At 46.1% G+C, this 16,156-nt stretch overlaps 1 protein-coding gene across 2 annotated transcripts in view; it reads right to left on the bottom strand.

Moving 5' to 3' along the window:
* The window catches only part of CLCN3 (Cl-/H+ antiporter 3), an 80,030-nt gene extending 65,680 nt beyond the window's left edge, over positions 1–14,350 (bottom strand). The window contains exon 1 of one of the 2 annotated variants that reach the window (XM_084856429.1): positions 14,197–14,350. The gene's annotated coding sequence lies outside the window, so the exon portion shown is untranslated. The remainder of the gene's footprint in view (positions 1–14,196) is intronic. The other variant, XM_084856433.1, reaches the window with a different exon arrangement.
* Positions 14,351–16,156: the final 1,806 nt, after the last annotated feature.

Below are 16,156 nucleotides of genomic sequence, written 5' to 3'. Positions count from 1 at the left end.
TGCCCTGCATTTTTAGCTAGACAAGTGATTTCGCATGTCTAGTCAGCGAGCTTTGGAGCAGGAGGAAGGGAGGTCGCACAGCACATAGGAAGCTGGATAATGCAACTTCTCTGGTCTCCTCCTGTCCCCCGGGACCGCCCTCTTTCCCCCATCTCTGCACTCCATTTTTGAGCACAGAAACGTAGCCAGTGAGGACAGAACCGTGCCAGCTACAAGGGGGCAGGGAGCACGATTTCTGGGCTCCGAGGTCAGAGCCCTGGTTCTGAGGTTGGAGCCCCAAAACCAAAAAATCCTATGTCCTCCAGAAGCTGTCTAGGGGACATAGGATTGCTGGCTAAGGCACTATCACCAGATCTGCATAGCTATAACAGGTTACTTATCTTAAATGGTACATTGCACCGCTAGTCTCCTTGAATAAAACATAGTAACTTTATGTTTTACAACTGTCTTGTACAAGCAGAAAACACTTCTGATGGCAGCCCTTGCACTTCATGGGCTGTTGCTCCAATCTGAAGCTAAAAAAAACCCATGTACGAGCAGAACACTGCCCATGGTGCCTTGGATCACAAACAATATTAAGTTCTGGTTTATATTATGTTGTCTATACTCAAAAGTAATAGTATCTAGCTTTAATAAATTAACCATGCTATAATTGATCTGTAGTTTCTAAAAGCAGAAGAATATGAATGCAAGCCTGGGATGAATGTGTTAAGGCTGCCTCGGGCTTATCTGGAACACATTCATTTAGAACTATGCAGCTCGTCACTACATCTTCCTCTGTCAAATGTGAAATGCAATCATAGATTTCTCCTTCCTGAAAAACCTTTTTAAAACAATGGCTCACAACTGGACCTTATTTTTAAGGACAATTTAAAAAGAATTCCTTTGATACTTTTTCTCTCACTAGGATGGAAACTTCAGCATATGCATACAACTGGCCTGTCATTTAACTTATGAAGAGCCTGAAAAAGGTTAATGGGTATAGCTATTCATTTGCTATCACAAGTTTATTTTTTCCCTCATCAGTATTCTTTTGCCATCACAATCATGCCCTTAATCCAGATGGAAGTCTAAAGTTGTTAACAAAGAATTCTGGTAACAATCACAGCCAGCTGACTATGAAACAAAAAGCCTGTACAGTTGTTCTATAAATGCAGCAGCAAATGTGTACAGGATTGCTCAAATTTTGCCCCTTTTCCATTAAACACAAAAAAGGACTGCTGACTATACTGGCATAGCTGTGAAGTACACTGCTTCAGTGAATGCCCAGAGGAAGTTTCAAAGTAAGAGAAAGGCCCCTGAAACAGACTCTGGCAAATCTGAATACAATTTTGAGGGTATTCATCTCTTATGGATATGTATAACTTATCAAGCAGTTATTTAGAAACTATTTTAGGAATATCATAAAAGGCTGATCTTTTTCAGCAAATACAAGAACTTTCCACCCCTAAAGGCCTGGCTCTTTCTCCTATGTTAAAAGAAAAATCATCAATGTAGTCAGTGTATAACACCTAGTAAGGAACATATTGAAAGTGTGGGTGACAAAATGAATTTTTATATCTGGTGGTAACGTTTCATAATCTGACAATTTTGGATTAAGATAATTCAAAAAGTACTCTAAACTTGAGTGAAAGATTACATTAAAGATGCAGGCAGGAAAAAGTACACATTGATTTAGTTTTTAAATTGCTTGCATGCAATCCCAAAATAGTAACTGCAAGCAAACAGTTATTTAAATGACATACCACATCTTAGATAGCATTTGCCCATTTCCCTCAAGACAGTTTGTTAATTTAGACTGCAATCCTATATCCAGTTACCTGGGAGTAAGCTCTATTGAACTCAGTGGAAGTTAGTTTTGAGTAGACATATATATATTGCACCATTAATCATTTTAACAGACTGATACTTTTGGCATCCTTGTACCGTATATTGTTTGTATATACTGCAAGGTTAATCAGAAATGTTTTGTATTCTTCTCCAAATTATAACATTCTGCAATGGTCAGGGTTTTTTTTTTAATATCTATATCTAAGACTGTGCATATTTCTGCAATTCTACAACTGTACTGCACAAATAAAAAATAAGTAATGTGAGCAGAAATCCACTCAGAACTTTACAGCTTTCCATTAAACACCTTGTGGATTAAGGATGAAAGACAGGCATATAAGAGCATGGGCAACGCCTGATAATTTCAAAAGCCAGAGGCAAGGTTGGGCACAATTTAAACTGGTCAGGGGAAGGGGCTTCAGTGTCCTAAATTTATCTGTGTCCCTTCCACATTATTAATAAAAGTGGCACAAATATATGGCAATTAATCACATTTGGAAAACATACACAAGTCACAATACTGAACCCTTTCTTGACCAATAACTTGTGTTACACTAACAGAGAAATTATTTTAGTGCAGAGTATATACAAGCTAGACAAAATCTTATCAACTACATATAATGAAAATCAGACTACATAAATAATGAATGGAAGATTCCAAAACAAAAAAGCACATACGATATGACTGGATATAACAATTGCATTGATAAATATGCTGACATGGAAATAAGTTCAACTGAAAACTAAATTTATAAACAATGTTTAGAATTAAGGCAGAGTTCATGTTTTAATTTCTTCAGTCATAAAATTAACAGTTTAGGGGCATACTTCAGGCTGCTTCATGAAATCAAGAAAACTGAGAAATAACTAAATTGTTGCTAAAACAACTAATTTAGGAATTCATACCACCTATCAAAAAATTGTTCCTTTTACCTATAATACCATTACACTCCATGAAAATAATCCAAATTTAATGCCCATACTTTTGCTTTCATTTGCTTCCTTCTTATATCTTGAAATAACAGGAAACTGTTCTAGTCATACATAATCACAACTCGTGCTCTGAGGGTCATATGACTCTTAAAAACTATAGTACAATCATTATGACATTTTTTTCATGTCTTTGGCATGCCTAACCGGGAACTACATGTTATACAGACTGTATCAATAATGAGTGACGGGAGCATTTACTTTAGAGAATTAGTGGACAAAGAGTGCTTAACGTTTCTTCTACTCACCATGTCCACTAATTCTTCCTTGCAGATACCTCCCCCTCCCCTCAAGGCAATTTTAAACATATTTCATCCCAGCTGAAACTAGATGCAGACCCACGTGGGAGGAAAAATGGCATGAAGGATCATTTGTACAGGAGAACTGGTGGGTGCAGGAGGGGTTAAGCAACTTCACATTTAGCTTATCTCAGCAAATATGGGATTGGGGGGGAAATACCAAGATAAGTTGTAGTTCTTCCGTAAGTATTCATTACAAGATTCAGTTTTATTCTGCTGGTAAGAAGCGAGGGCACACAACTTCTGAATGAGGGAAAATGTCCATGACTATCAGTGATGATGGTGCAATCTAACAGGGCAATCTAACAATGCAATCTTATGCAAGTCTACTAAAAAATAAGCCCCACCAAGTTCAATGGTGTTCACTCCCAGGTAATTGTTGCCAGAATAACTTAGTTCCTGACTGTTTCCTTTCCTTCAGGATACGTGCTTATAGAAACCCCCCCCCCACCCCGAGATCCTCTGTGTTTTATACAGGAGATATGGAAACCCAAATTACAATGCTTAATCAGCATTTTCTTTTTCTCTTCTACTGCATGAACTTTTCTGTAGTTATATTTATGGGACAGAGGCATGGACATTAGAGTCATAGGACTCTTAATACTACAGTAGATAGAAAAGTGTTTTACATTAGTATAAGACTTGAAAGCTAGAAAATAATTCCATGAAACACAATGTAAAGAGAAATGCTAGATTTTACAAAATTCATCTTTCAAAAATGTGTTTCACAATGAGGCCAAAGGGGAATAAAACCATTTTGTAATGCAAAACTGAACTCCTAGTGAAAAAAGAACTGATGGCACGCCCCCTCACAACCCAACCATTAGAAAGAGTACCACTCAGCTCTATTGTAGTCTTTGTTCTTCAGATAAATGGGTCCTCAATCCAGACTGTGGAACTCTCTCCTCAAAGACGTTCAGTTGGCCTTCTGTCTTGAGTTATAGGAGAGCAGCAAAGACTTTAACAGTGCAATCCTATGCATGTTTAGACATAAAGACTGGGTTCTCATGACATCATAAGCTACAGTCGGTTGTGAGCCTTGCTAGTGTCAGCATGGCTTTTGGTGACATGCGAACCCAGCACAGATGATTCAGTGTGGTTTGTTAGCCACACACAAGCCACCCTGAGAACCCATGGCTTGTAGTAGCATTGTTGAGCGTGACTTGTTCTCCAGGTGAATTGTTGTGATGTCCAAACCCAGGAGCATAGCTTGTCCCAAGAGGCTACAGAGCCACCTCGCAAGAGCAACAAAAAAGCTCGTGCCACTCCTCGCGATCTCGCCAGTGCTGCCTCCAGCCTCCCTCGCCAGTAACGTCTGCCCCTCCACTGATGCTGAAATGGCACTTTGGAAGGACCGTAACTCAGTCACCACCATTTTTTTTTGGTGCTTCAGAAGTATGCAAACTGTAATTTTGTAAATTTGGTTTTGTAATTTTTAAAATTATTTTTTCCTGGTCCTCCTCAAGCGTGCAGATTCGTCCATCCACTATGTGCAATCTCGCCTTGTCTATTTCCTAGTATATTACTACTCCACTTCAGGGCTTCCCTTAACAGTGACCTCCCAAAGCTGTAATATGCAAAGAAATTGATGAGGCGAGGCTGCACATAGCAGACAGGCTAATTTCTGCACATTTGTGATGGACTGGGGAAAAAAATGCTAAAATAAAATACAAACCCATTTGCACAATTCAAAAGCACCGAAAAAGAAAAAAATGGGAGTGAAATAATTGCTCCAAAAAGGAGCACTGAAGCGGGGGGGAAGGCACAATAACGCCTACTTATCATCATCCTCTTGCTATTACACTTTGAACTGACAACTTGTCACTGAACTGACAATTTGAACTGACAAGGTGATGCTGCACATAGCCAACAGGCAAATCTACGCACTAGTGAAGGACCAGGAAAATAATAATAATTTAAAAATTACAAACCCTTTTGCAGACTTCCAAAGCACTGAAAAAATAATTAAAAAAACACAAATGAAGTAAGTGCTCCGAAAAGGGGTAGCGATGGGAGCAGGGCTGGGAAGGTTTCCTGCCATAGGTATGAGAATATGCGACAAGCTGCCATGAAAAGGACACCAGGATATGTGCCAACAGTGGGCTGGGGGATTGTGGAAGAAACAAGCCATGGGAAACCACCAAGCAGGCGATCATCTGTCAGGAGTAATAAACAAGCCACCCACCCACTGTGGCCTTTTCTCAGAATGGCTTAGCATGACATCCAAATGTGCCCAAAGAGGTCCTACAATTCCCAGCAGAGCTGGCTAGAGGGATGCTGGGTGCTGGAGGTCCTTTTTCTGTCTAAACATGCATAGGATTAGGCTTTAATCTGTTTTAACCTCTTGCTGTGGCAATGGGCCAGTTCGCACAGTCAAACAAGCTTAAATAGCTGCACCGGCTTGATTGAATTAGTGGTGCGTGCCGGGCACTATGAGCCTAGTTACCCACCCAGGCGCTGCTTGACACGTTGTCCAAACCCAGGTGGCATGGCTTGTTTGAGGGGGAAACAACCCTCAAATACTCCAAGAACAGGCCTGGCACATGCTGCTGATTTAAACAAGCCACTGTGGCTTAAGCTGAGACAGAGAGTTTCAAGAATATCATCATCATCCCAGTATGATTTTACTGTTGTTGTTGTTGTTGTTGACTATTTCTTGCTGCTCGTGGTTGCTGATCTCCTTTGTTCATTTCTGAGTGGGTAGGGGATCATCTTCCTGCACTGGTGGGTCATTTCCCTCAGCATAAATATTTTTTTAAATCCATTCCCACCAATCTAATTAATTAAAAATCCTTCCATGGGGTTGTGACTGAAGAAACAGGGCTTAGGGGAATGCATTTAAGTCTGTGCTGCCATGTTGTATAAAACACATTTGGGCTTGTGGGGGGGGGGGTGTATCTATCTATCTATCTATCTATCTATGGTGTGCTCAGTATGGGCAGATTCTATCCTTAATACAAATCCTTTTCAATTTATGCTGCTGCAGTAACTTAAGATGATGCTTATTATATTATTATCAATATCATTGTGATAGAATACACATTGGGATTGTGTATTCCCAATGTGTACCCCTTCATGGATCACTGCCTTGTTGTGGCGAAGGGGCTTGCGTAACTCAGTGAAGCCATAAGCTATGCCGTGCAGGGCCACCCAAGACGGACAGGTCATGGCAGAGAGTTCTGACAAAATGTGGTCCACTGGAGAAGGAAATGGCAACCCACTCCAGTATTCTTGCCAAGAAAACCCCATGGAACGTATCACAAGGCTAAAAGATATGACGCCGGAAGATGAGCCCCTCAGGTCAGAAGGTGTCCAATATGCTACTGGGGAAGAGCAGAAGGTATTTCCAAGTAGCGCCAGAAAGAGTGAAGCGGCTGGGCCAAACCCGAAAGGACACTCAGCTGTGGATGTGTCTGGTGGTGAAAAGAAAATCCGATGCTGTAAAGAACAATATTGTTTAGGAACCTGGAATGTCAGATCAAGGAATCAAGGTAAGCTGGAGGTGGTCAAACATGAGATGGCAAGATTGAACATCGACATCTTGGGAATCAGCGAACTAAAATGGACAGGCATGGGCGAATTTAATTCAGGTGACCATCATATCTACTATTGTGGGCAAGAACCCCTTAGAAGAAATGGAGTAGCACTCATAGTCAACAAAAGGGTGGGAAAAGCAGTACTGGGGTACAATCTTAAAAATGATAGAATGATCTCAGTACGAATCCAAGGCAAACCATTCAACATCACAGTAATTCAAGTCTATGCCCCAACCACTGAGGCCGAAGAAGCTGAGGTTGATCGGTTCTATGAAGACCTACAACACCTTCTAGAACTAACACCAAAAAAAGATGTCCTCTTCATCATAGGGACATCTTGGAATGCTAAAGTAGGAAGTCAAGAAATCACCGGGATAACAGGCAGGCATGGCCTTGGTGTACAAAATGAAGCAGGACAAAAGCTAATAGAGTTTTGCCAAGAGAACACGCTGATCATAGCAAACACTCTTTTCCAACAGCACAAGAGGCGACTCTACACATGGACGTCACCAGATGGTCAATATCGAAATCAGATGGATTATGTCCTTTGCAGCCAAAGATGGAGAAGCTCCATACAGTCAGTAAAAACAAGACCTGGAGCTGACTGTGGCTCAGATCATGAGCTGCTTCTTGCAAAATTTCGGCTTAAATTGAAGAACGTCGGGAAAACCACTAAACCGTTCAGGTATGACCTAAATCATATCCCTGATGAATATACAGTGGAGGTGCGGAATAGATTTCAGGGATTAGACCTGATAGACAGAGTGCCTGAGGAACTATGGACGGAGGTCCGTAACATTGTTCAGGAGGCAGCAACGAAATCCGTCCCAAAGAAAAAGAAATGCAAGAAAGCAAAGTGGCTGTCTGATGAGGCTTTACAAGTAGCTCACGAAAGAAGGGAAGCGAAAAGCAAGGGAGAAAGGGGAAGATATACCCAACTGAATGCAGAGTTCCAGAGAATAGCAAGGAGAGACAAGAAGGCCTTCTTAAATGAACAATGCAAAGAAATCGAGGAAAACAACAGAATGGGAAAGACTAGAGATCTCTTCAAGAAAACTGGAGATCTCAAGGGAACGTTTTGTGCAAAGACGGGCATGATAAAGGACAAAGAAGGCAGGGACCTAACAGAAGCAGATGAGATTAAGAAGAGGTGGCAAGAATACACAGAAGAACTATACAGGAAAGATCTGAATGTCCCTGATAGCCATGATAGTGCGGTCACTGAACTTGAGCCGGACATCCTAGAGAGTGAAGTCAAGTGGGCCTTAGGAAGCAGTAGTAACAACAAAGCTAGCGGAGATGACAGTATTCCAGCCGAGCTATTTAAAATCCTAAAAGATGATGCTGTTAAAGTGCTGCATTCAATATGCCAACAAATCTGGAACACTCAACAGTGGCCACAAGACTGGAAAAGGTCAGTTTACATTCCAATTCCAAAGAAGGGCAACGCCAAAGAGTGTTCAAACTACCGCACCATTGCGCTCATTTCACATGCCAGCAAGGTGATGCTCAAAATCCTACAAGCTAGGCTTCAGCAGTATGCGAACCGAGAACTACCGGAAGTACAAGCTGGGTTTCGATGAGGCAGAGGAACTAGAGATCAAATCGCCAACATTCGCTGCATCATGGAGAAAGCAAGAGAATTCCAGAAAAACGTCTATTTCTGCTTCATTGACTACACTAAAGCCTTTGATTGTGTGGATCGCAACAAACTGTGGCAAATTCTTAAAGTGATGGGAGTACCAGACCACCTTACCTGTCTCCTGAGAAACCTGTACGAGGGTCAAGAAGCAACAGTAAGAACCAGACATGGAACAACCGATTGGTTCAAAATTGGGAAAGGAGTACGACAAGGCTGCATATTGTCACCCTGCTTATTTAACTTATATGCAGAGTACATCATGAGAAATGCCGGGTTGGATGAATCAGAGGTCGGAATTAAGATTGCTGGGAGAATTATCAACAACCTCCGATATGCAGACGATACCACCCTAATGGCAGAAAGCGAAGAGGATCTCAAGAGCCTCTTGTTGAGGGTGAAAGAGGAGAGTGCAAAAGCTGGTTTGAAACTCAACATTAAAAAAACGAAGATCATGGCATCTGGCCCCATCACTTCCTGGCATATAGAAGGGGAAGAAATGGAAGCAGTGACAGATTTTACTTTCTTGGGCTCCAAGATCACCGCAGACGGTGACTGTAGCCATGAAATTAAAAGACGCTTGCTCCTTGGGAGGAAAGCTATGGCCAACCTAGACAGCATAGTAAGAAGCAGAGACGTCACCTTGCCGACAAAGGTCCGTCTAATCAAAGCTATGGTTTTCCCAGTAGTAATGTATGGCTGTGAGAGCTGGATTATAAGGAAGGCTGAGCGCCGAAAAATTGATGCTTTCGAACTGTGGTGCTGGAGAAGACTCTTACGAGTGCCCTGGACTGCAAGGAGGTCAAATCAGTCCATCCTAAAGGAAATCAACCCTGAGTGCTCATTGGAAGGACAGATAATGAAGCTGAAGCTCCAATATTTTGGCCACCTAATGCGAAGAGAAAACTCCCTGGAAAAGACCCTGATGCTGGGAAAGACTGAAGGCCAAAGGAGAAGGGGACGGCAGAGGATGAGATGGCTAGATAGCATCACCGATGCAATGAATATGAACTTGAGCACGCTCCGGGAGAGAGCGCAGGTCAGGAAGGCCTGGCGTGCTATGGTCCATGGGGTCACGAAGAGTCGGACACGACTGAACGACTGAACAACAACAACAACATTCCCAATGTGTATTGGGAATGCCCATAGGTTACACAACCCTAGGACAGTCAGGGACAAGTAGAAGAGTGGATGCTTGTTGTGGGGTTAACTGCTGAGTTGTTTAACCCCAGTGTGTTCGCATGTCACACACCACAACCTTTGAAGGAGCCTCATAGTAAAAATGCAACATCCCATGGGTCCTGTTGTGCAAACCAGGTTATTTCCTGTTCTGTCACAAAGTAGTCTGGGTCGGCTTGGTCTTGAATCGGTAATTAAGACTCACTAGCTTTACAAAAGTCCTGCTTCTGGTGGAGACTAAAACTGCTAGAACTGGTTTGTTGATCCAGCTGTACCAGGTGGATCCTGAGCCTGCTTCTGCCCCCACCAAACAGGTACTTAAGGCGGGGCTGCCAGAGGCTGCTCAGGAAGGAATCTTGTGGGAAAGAGGACCAGCCAGCTGTACCAGGTGGACCCTGAGCCTGCTTCTGCCCCCACCAAACAGGACTTAAGGCGGGGCTGCCAGAGGCTGCTCAGGAAGGAGCCTGTGGGAAGGAGGACGCCAGCTGTACCAGGTGGACCCTGAGCCTGCTTCTGCCCCCACCAAACAGGACTTAAGGCGGGGCTGCCAGAGGCAGCGTCTCGACATCACGCCAAGTGCGACGTTAAGTGCGCACTTAGCGTTGTACTTGGAGTTGCATGGAACAGCACCTGAAGACCCGCCCGCCCACCTCTCCAGAGACACCAGCAGCCACAGATACCAGCAGCAAATATCAGCAGCAGAGGGCAGCAGCTTTAAAGGCCAGGGAGAAAGGGGCAAATGTATATTTTATCTGCTCCTTCTTAGCTGCTGTTCTCTTTTATCTCTTTTATATTCTTTTACAGTGTTGTATATTTTATATCCTAACATTTTAATATGTGCCTGGGAGGACTATTGAGCAACTCAGGGGGTTGGGGAGGTGCCACCGTAACTGTGGCCATGGGCAGGGGGAGGTATGGCATTGGGGGATTAACAGGCCAGCTGAGAAGAGGGGCTAGACACCTTACAGCTGTCCCCTCTTCTGGTTCTTCCCCCAACCTGGTGGTTCCTGGCAGCCTTACCAGTCTGCCCTCAGGCCTGGTGGTGCTGCTGCTGAATGCCAGGTCGGCCCAAAATAAGACCTCCCTCATCCATGATTTGATTGTGGATGAGGGGGCTGACCTGGCATGTATTACTGAGACCTGGGTGGGGGAACTGGGAGGGGTCACTCTCTCCCAGGTGTGCCCTCCTGGGTACTCAGTGCAGCACCAACACTGACTTCAGGGGGGTTGCTGTGGTCTATAGGAATTCAGTCTCCCTCTCTAGACTGCCTGCTCATTCGAGTGCAGATCTTGAGTGTTTGTACCTTGTGTTGGGTACCCGGGACAGATTAGGGATTCTGTTGGTGTACCGCCCACCCTGCTGCCCATCAGACTCTCTGCCTGAGCTGACAGAGGTGGTCTCAGACTTGGTGTTGAGGACCCCTAGGATGATGGTCCTGGGGGATCTCAACTTCCATGCCAAGGCTGCTGTATCCCGGGCGGCTCAGGACTTCATGGCCGCCATGACAACCATGGGGCTGTCCCAACATGTCATCGGCCCAATGCATATAAAAGGACACACGCTTGACCTGGTTTTCTCGACTGCGCAGGAAGATGGTGATCTGAAAGTGGAGGAATTAACATCTGTCCCTTTGTCATGGTCAGATCACTTCCTACTGAGGTTTAGACTCCTGGCAGCCTTCCCCCTCTGCAAGGGTGGGGGACCTATTAAAATGGTCTGCCCCCGGAGGCTAATGGATTCCAGGAGGCTCTGGGGGATTTTCCTGCTGGTATGGCTGGTGCTCTTGTCGAAGCCCAGGTCGCTCTGTGGAATGCAGAGATGACTCGGGCGGTTGACACGATTGCGCTCAAGCACCCTCTCCCTCTGAGCAGAGCCCAGCCAGCTCCTTGGTATACACCTGAGCTGAGGGCAATGAAGCAAGAGGGGAGACAGCTAGAACGCAGGTGGAGGAAAACTCGTGCTGAGTCTGACCAAACACAGGTAAGAGCCCACTATCAAGCCTACTCTGTGGCGGTGACGGTGGCAAAGAGACAGTTCTTTTCCACCAGCATTGCATCTTCTCAGTATCGTCCAGCGAAGATTTTCTGAGTGGTTCGTGGCCTGTTACATTCTGGGCCAGGGAGAGAGACAGTGGAACCCTCGGTGGCACGCTGTGATAAGTTCGCAAGGCACTTTGAAGATAAAGTCGCTCAGATTCGTCATGAATTGGACACCACAATTAATGCAGTTCCATTGGTAGAGGCGTTCAGAGCACTGTCTGGTCCAGTTTTATTGGATGAGTTTCAGTTACTGAGGCCTGAGGATGCGGACAAGGTGCTTGGCCAAGTCCAATCGACCACTTGTGTGCTTGACCCTTGCCCTTCATGGCTTATTAAATCAAACAAGGAGGGGATATCTGGCTGGGTCCAGGAGGCTGTAAATTCCTCCTTGAGAGGGGGAGTGGTGCCTGCTGCTTTAAAAGAGGCGGCAATTAGACCACTCCTGAAAAAGCCTAACCTGGACCCAGAGGATGTTAACAATTATAGGCCAGTGGCCAACATCCCCTTCCTGGGCAAGGTGCTTGAGCGGGTGGTTGTAGGACAGCTCCAGGCACTCTTGAATGAAATGGATTATCTAGATCCATTTCAATCGGGCTTCAGGCCTGGTTTTGGAATGGAAACTGCCTTGGTCGCCCTGTGGGATGACCTCTGCTGGGAGAGGGACAGGGACAGTATGACCCTGTTGATTCTCCTGGACCTCTCAGCGGCTTTCGATACCATCGACCATGGTATCCTTCTGGATAGGTTGTCTGGGTTGGGAGTTGGAGGCACTGCACTGCAGTGGTTCTGTTCCTACTTGGATGGCCGATTCCAGAAGGTGGTGCTAGGGGATTAGTGCTCTGTGTCATGGCAATTGTGCCATGGGGTTCCACAGGACTCTATTTTATCCCCTATGCTGTTTAACATCTACATGAAACCGCTGGGGGAGGTTATCCGGAGGTGTGGACTGAGGTGCCATCAATATGCAGATGACACCCAGCTCTACCTCTCTTTCTCATCAAACCCAGGTGAGGCAGTGGCTGTTCTGAACCAGTGCCTGGGCACGGTAATGGACTGGATGAGGGCCAATAAACTGAAACTCAATCCAGACAAGACAGAGGTACTGTTAGTGGGTGGTTCGTCTGCCCGGCTAGGTGATATTCAACCTGTTCTGGAGGGGTTGCACTCCCCCTAAAGGATCAGGTTCGTAGTTTGGGGGTGCTCTTGGATCCAGAACTGTCACTTGAGGCACAGGTGAATTCAGTGGCACGGAGCACTTTTTATCAGCTTAGGCTGGTATACCAACTATGCCCTTATCTGGACAGAGATAGCCTAGCTACAGTTATCCATGCTCTGATAACTTCTCGTCTGGATTACTGCAATGCATTATACGTGGGGCTGCCTTTGAAAACGGTCCTGAAACTTCAGCCGGTCCAAAATAGGGCAGCAAGATTGTTAACAGGGACTGGCCTGCGAGCTCATATTACGCCAGTACTTTTCCAGCTGCACTGGCTACCAGTCCATTTCCGGGCCCAATTCAAAGTGCTGGTATTAACATTTAAAGCCCTTAACGGCTTGGGGCCAGGTTACCTGAAGGATCGCCTCCTCCCATATGTGCCTGCCCGGACCTTAAGATCATCGTCAGCGGCCCTTCTCTGTGAGCCCCTGCCAAAGGAAGTGAGGCGGGTGGCTACTAGGAGGACGGCTTTTTCTGCTGTGGCACCCCAGCTGTGGAATGAGCTCCGTAGTGAGGTTCGCCTGGCACCTACATTAAATTCCTTTTGGCGCCAGGTGAAGACCTTTTTATTTTCCCAGGCATTTTAGCATTTTAGCTTTCTAGACTTTTATCTTTGCTGTTTTAAATCTGTATTTTAAACTCCTGCACTGCTGCTAGGTTTTATTGTGGTTGTATTGTTATATTGTGGTTTTGATGTTCTATATATTTTAAATTGTTTTATTGTGTGCTGTTTGGTTTTAATTTTTGTGAACCGCCCAGAGAGCTTCGGCTATCGGGCGGTATAGAAATGAAATAAATAAATAAATTGATATGGATCAACACACCTGTCTGAATTTTTGGACTTTCCTTGCGGGGCATGGCTATGGGGCCTGTCATGATGAACACCTGCACGTCAACATTTACCACGACACCACAGGCCCCGCAGTGCTCTTTCCTTCCCTCCCCACATGAAGAAAAGGGTGGAGGGGAAGAAAGTCTTCCAGGCGGACAAGTCAGGAGCGCTGTTTCCAGAGGGATCTGTTGTACCAAAGACAGTAAGAACGAGCCTTGTTGCAGCTTAAAAGCCGAGCAGATTTATTGTGGCACGAGCTATCGCGGAGAGGACCTTCCAGGCTCCCGCCACTAGAAAGGCACGTCCGGAGTACTGAGCATCCCTACGGTCGGCGCCTGACCTGGCCGTCTCATTCCCACGACGCCTCGCCCCCAAATCCACCAGCATCGCCTCACGCCTTCCGTGGGCGCCGCACTTGGAAACACAGGCGCCCTCTCCCAGCTAGACGACGGGGGGAGGGCGGGCATAGGGAGCGTATGCGAGAGGAATGGGCGGGGGAGCGATCCCGGGGACAGCTCCTGCCATACGCCGCGTCTCCGTCTTCCTCACCCATCTATTTTTGTTTCCCCCTCGCTCCCGCACAGCGGCTGTGCCAAGGATACTGCGGCTCCCGCCCCAGCCGAAAACCGCCCTACCTGGCCGAGTGGCGCCGCCTGGTGATCCCCAGAGAGGGGCTCACGCATCCTCCTGCCGCTGGACCGCGCGGAGAGACACTCGATCCTGCGGAGGGAGGAGCCGAGACGGACGAGGGCGGGACTTCGTGGAGGTAGCGCGAGCCCCTCCGAGGTCAGCCTCCGCCAGCCAATCAACTCCCCTATCGGCGATCGCACCACGGAACCCCGCCCTCTCCCCGGCCAGGTACGCGTTCTGCGTCGCGCAGGCGCGCCGGACGACGGTGAGATTCCGCCTCCTGAGCGCCAGTCCGGAATGCCGAATCCTAATTGGGCGGCGCTCGGCCAAGGGGATTGTGGGCTTGCGCGTGCACCTTGCTCTCCAACTTGCCTGGCTTGGAAATGTTGCGCTATGCTAAGAGCAGCGGAGGTGGTGTGTGGCGCCCGCCACTCTCAGTCGCGTTTTAACAGAATTCTGATTTGAGATCAGCGCAGTGATTGGCCCCTTCCAGATGCGTTGGACTACAATTCCCATAATTCCACACTGGCTGGGAATAGAGGGAATTGTCCGAACACATCTGGAGGGCGCCAAGTTGGGGAAGGCTCTAGTAGCATGTTTCTGGGCAGTGGCAGGTGGCGTACTTGCAAAAACAGCAGCCTTCTCATTCTGCTTTTCCAGTGGCAGGTTGAGGCTATAAAAGAAGTGTTAAGGCTGAAGCTGCTGGTATTACGTGGCTGAAGGCTTAATCGGTACTCACAGTTCAGGCACTTAGACACACTGATTTCAAAGACACTTAACTTTATCTGGTTGGAAATCATGCATTTGGATTATTATGCATATATAATTTGTTCAGTCGTTAAGTCATGTCCGACTCTTCGTGACCCCATGGACCATAGCACGCCAGGCCTTCCTGTCCTCTGCTCTCTCCCAGAGTGTGCTCAAGTTCATATTCATTGCATCGGTGATGCTATCTAGCCATCTCATCCTCTGCCGTCCCCTTCTCCTTTTGCCTTCAATCTTTCCCAGCAGGTCTTTTCCAGGGAGTTTTCGCATTAGGTGGCCAAAATATTTGAGCTTCAGCTTCAGTATCTGTCCTTCCAATGAGCACTCAGGGTTGATTTCCTTTAGGATGGACTGATTTGACCTCCTTGCAGTCCAGGGGACTCGTAAGAGTCTTCTCCAGCACCACAGTTCGAAAGCATCAATTCTTTGGCGCTCAGCCTTCCTTATAGTCCAGCTCTCACAGCCATACATTACTACTGGGAAAACCATAGCTTTGATTAGACGGACCTTTGTCGGCAAGGTGATGTCTCTGCTTCTTACTATGCTGTCTAGGTTGGCCATAGCTTTCCTCCCAAGGAGCAAGCGTCTTTTAATTTCATGGCTACAGTCACCGTCTGCGGTGATCTTGGAGCCCAAGAAAGTAAAATCTGTCACTGCTTCCATTTCTTCCCCTTCTATATGCCAGGAAGTGATGGGGCCAGATGCCATGATCTTCGTTTTTTTAATGTTGAGTTTCAAACCAGCTTTTGCACTCTCCTCTTTCACCCTCAACAAGAGGCTCTTGAGATCCTCTTCGCTTTCTGCCATTAGGGTGGTATCGTCTGCATATCGGAGGTTGTTGATAATTCTCCCAGCAATCTTAATTCCGACCTCTGATTCATCCAACCCGGCATTTCTCATGATGTACTCTGCATATAAGTTAAATAAGCAGGGTGACAATATGCAGCCTTGTCGTACTCCTTTCCCAATTTTGAACCAATCGGTTGTTCCATGTCTGGTTCTTACTGTTGCTTCTTGACCCTCGTACAGGTTTCTCAGGAGACAGGTAAGGTGGTCTGGTACTCCCATCACTTTAAGAATTTGCCACAGTTTGTTGCGATCCACACAATCAAAGGCTTTAGTGTAGTCAATGAAGCAGAAATAGACGTTTTTCTGGAATTCTCTTGCTTTCTCCATGATGCAGCGAATGTTGGCGATTTG

This window comes from Heloderma suspectum, chromosome 5, assembly GCF_057233095.1.
Source record: "Heloderma suspectum isolate Gila_16-S chromosome 5, 16-S_ref, whole genome shotgun sequence".
Taxonomy (NCBI): domain Eukaryota; kingdom Metazoa; phylum Chordata; class Lepidosauria; order Squamata; family Helodermatidae; genus Heloderma; species Heloderma suspectum.
The sequence above is the reverse complement of the archived record's forward strand: the minus strand, read 5'-3'. Positions and strand labels throughout refer to the sequence as shown.